This window comes from Enhydra lutris, unplaced genomic scaffold (genome assembly GCF_002288905.1).
Source record: "Enhydra lutris kenyoni isolate GAN:26980312 unplaced genomic scaffold, ASM228890v2 scaffoldscaffold58, whole genome shotgun sequence".
Taxonomy (NCBI): Eukaryota; Metazoa; Chordata; class Mammalia; order Carnivora; family Mustelidae; genus Enhydra; species Enhydra lutris.
In genome coordinates this window covers 3,624,207-3,628,184 of record NW_019154142.1, presented here as the reverse complement: position 1 = coordinate 3,628,184, position 3,978 = coordinate 3,624,207, and the positions used below count along the sequence as shown (strand labels likewise).

General features: G+C 34.0%; 1 pseudogene; it reads right to left on the bottom strand.

Moving 5' to 3' along the window:
• Positions 1 to 312: 312 nt before the first annotated feature.
• LOC111158234 lies at positions 313 to 2,004 on the bottom strand (annotated as a pseudogene).
• Between the last annotated feature and the right edge of the window lie 1,974 nt (positions 2,005 to 3,978).

The following is a 3,978-nucleotide window of genomic DNA, read 5'->3' as shown; positions in this document are numbered from 1 at the left end:
GGATTAAATTTGATTAATATATAGCATATATACTGATATATATTATTATTTTGAGTACTGATACCTGTTAAAAATAAGGTTCTAGAATGACATTGGCTTATGCAGTTTTGAGAAGGAGTTTTGTAATAGCGTGTTGTACCTTTCCCTACAACACACACACACACACATACACACACTAAACAATTAATTAATAATTAATAATAAATAATAAATAAATAAATAATCAACAAACCAAGTACTTATCTAATTTGGGTTAAAGCAAAAAAAGCAGAATTTCTGTTGACCCTACCCATGATTCAATTTTTTTTTTTTTTAAATTTTGTGGGAAAGTTTCTTTCCTCTGTCAATTTCAACATAAAAATACATTGCTCCTGGCTGTGCAATGGGCACTCTGGATTTCCAACAGCTAGCTCTATCTGTTGTTCCTGTGCCTGGATAACGAAGGCGTCTTTAATGTCATCAACAGAGCAATGGCTGGGTGGCACAAAAATGACCTGTAGCTGGAGGTGACGGATCTTATAATATCTCTAAAATAGAACATTCCATTTCCCTTGACTTTTGCAAAACTGTCTCAGTGGAGTTTTATTTTTCTTCATCTCTTCTACATCTTGCTGAAAGCTCCATCATTGACTGGTAGTGTCCAATGTGCAGGATGTGGCCATGGTCATCAGATAAGCCTCCTTTTACCAGGGAAAGGTAGCAATGTGTGTAAATGCTGACCACCAAATGCTTTTCCATTTCTGGACTGGCAAGGCAAACCCAGCAAGGTTCTGGAGGCGGAGGAAGTTGGGAGGCTGCTTTGGATGAAGAGATGACTCTGCCTGTAGATGAATGCTTTCCTTTTCTGTTTCAATCTACCTACCCCCTTAGCCATCTTCTAGAATAACAGAGTATTTACAGATGATTAAGGAGATAAAAATGTACATATTGCCTTTAGAAGATCATTGGTCACGTAAGCAGGAATGATTTTATCTTTTGTGTGTGGGTTGGTTATAAAGCATCTATTTAATTTTAACCATCCTTATTGTGAGCCAGCTTTGTGGAAGTGGGAGAGAGCCATCTGCTCAGAAAGGTGATTATGAATAACACATAATGAAGCCTCATCAGACCAGCACTGACTGGGACAGAATTACATGGTGATCTGGACAGAGCTTAGAGATCAGGAAACAAGGCTTTGAATAAGTATTCTCCCACTTACCACCAGTGTGACTTCACAGAATGAGTCCTCCTTTCATCTGCAAAATGACAATTGTATCTACTTCCTAGAGTTTTTGTGAGGATTAAATAAGAAAGAGCATGGATAGCCCTGTGAATGGCCCATCATCTACGTTCAATAAGTGTTAGAAGATATTTGTCAAGAACTTTATGAAGTAAGATTTCCTACTGATGCAAGCACTCATGGATATTTTTAAAAACATATCTGAGACTTTTGTTCTTTGCCATAAAACTTAATATAAACACTAATCATGAAAATATTTCCATCTGTTATAATGTTACTGATAGTCATTATAGAATTTTCCAACCCTATATTTCTTACCTTTTTCCTAGTCCTTATTTCTAGATTTTCTGCCAAATTTCCCCAAATCATGACTACTTCACTCCGAGAAAAATTAATTTTTTTACTCTTCTGTTCAGAGTCTCAGGGTCCTGATTCTCACAAACTTGATTTTCCACACCCTCCTTTGACAATTGTTTTCTGGATAGATACAGCTAATGGGAGACAAAACTAAAAAAAAAAAAAAAAAAAGTGGAGGACAATGGGAGAGAAACCAGGTTCCTTTGTTGCCTTCTTTCTTGGCTTTGGGCTACATTTTTAGTATAGACCGAGTCCCCATAATTCATTCTCTTTCTAGCAGAACTTCTCTCTGTGGCCACAATTTTTATTGAGCCAAACCTTGACATGATCCCAGTTCCCAGCTGGGCCTTGCTTCCACAAGTGGCTGTTCCTTTACGATTCCAGCTCCTGTCTGTCCGTTCTGTATGCTCAAGCTTTTGCAGCATCATTGCCTCCTTTGTCTCCCCAACTCTAGAATAACTTTTGACTGAAACTAATTTCTGGGTATTGATGTGAAACCCTGGGTGTCCTCACCATTCTCTGATTGTCTTGTAGGTCTTCCTCTTCCATTGTAACTAGTGATCAGTACTCTTAAACTACTTGGTCTGGGTTCTCCCTCTTTTAGACAGGACAGGTTCAATCATGGTAATACTACAACTGTTTTTTAAGCAACTGACCTAGTGTAGGCATCTGATTTTTAGATTTTTTTTTGTTTATAGAATTTTCTTGAATTCCAGAGGACATTTTAAAAAAGTAAATATAGAATTATGAGGGTTTTTTTTTTTTTTAGAAAAGTAAAAAAATGCCTTCTCCAGACTTTGACAATGAATTTATTAGCAAATATCTAAATAGTAGAAATTTTGTGCCCAAGATCTGTGAGTGAAAAAAGTACAATGAATTCCAAAACAGAGGCACATTCCCAGAAAAAGAAGAAAAGACTATTTTCATCATTTCTTCCCATCAGTATTATAGCTCTTGATATTTTGGAATTTGAAGTAGAAATAATTTAATTAGTTTCAAGTTTATCCTAAATAAAAGAGTGTGCAATTCTAAACTAAACCTCAAAATTTATGCAGTAAGAGTTTTTTTCCCTATGCTTTTCATGCCTATAGTTCCCACAAATTGAATAAACAAAAGAAAAAATACTAATCAAATACTAGGAAAAAAACAACTAATATCAGAAAACAAATTCTTTGCTTAATTACAGAGAATATGATAAAATCAGCCTGATATTTCCATCTTTTTGCTTAAGTCAATGCAAAAGAATTGACCTAGATCATTTGTAATTCAAGGGAAAAAATTTCTGCTCCAAATAAAAAAGGTGGATTGAGTTATGAAGTTTAAGAAAAGCATATTAACCTAACATCTCAAGTAAAACACAACCAGATTCTCTTGGGCAACCACAAGGCTATATAAATAAGCTTTCCTCTTTGGGCAGGTGAGTTGCATTCAAAAGGAAAGAGAACACAGGACAGTCAGTGTGTCCTGAGACATACACCTTTTTTAAATTGTCTAAGTTGGTTCTTTTCTGTTTTCCATGATCATGGGGAAAATACCAATAAGTCAGGGTTATGGAACTTGTCTAAAGTTGTAGAATATCTACTCTGTTGGATTTATGTGTCCACAGTGTTAATATAAATAAATAAATTTATTAAATTGACCATTTTAGGCAAGTGTACACTGAGGTAAGGTAAGAATTACCTGAGTTGATGCAGCTGGTGTTGAGCAAATGTTATTGATCTTGAAAAAAATCACAATTTGCCAACAATAATAAAGCTCTAATTAAAAAAAAATGGCTATTCAGAAAGGAAACCAACATTAATGAGAGCATTCCTTAAAACTGTTTCTCAAAGTAATAACCTGTAAAATAAGTCAATTAGGAAAAATGTAGTGTTTTAATGGTACATAAAGAGTTTGTAAAAGAAGAAACTAGGTCCAGGATTTAGACAGCTGTGGATTCCATCATTATAAAAATGTAATATAGTAATGGAAAAATATGGTTAAAGGTTGATGCAATTATAAAAGAAACTAGGAAACATCATATGACAAGTAAATTACTTACTTGTCATATGACAAGTAAGTTAATACAACACTTATTTATTTATTTTTTAATTTAATAGACTATTTTTTAGTAGTTTTAGTTTACAGAAAATATGGAGAATTCCCATATACTCATTCTCTCCCCTGAGTGTAGTTTTCCTTACTATTAAATCTTACATTAGTGTGAACATTTGTTACAATTGATGAGCCCATATTGATACATTATTATTAATTTTGAAGTTCATAATTTATATTAGAGTTCACTCTTTGTGCTGTGTATTCTATGGGTTTTGACAAATGTATAAATGTATTATATGTACACATTATAGTACCATACAGAATAATTTCACTGCTCCAAAAATTCCCTGTGCTCTGTCTATTCA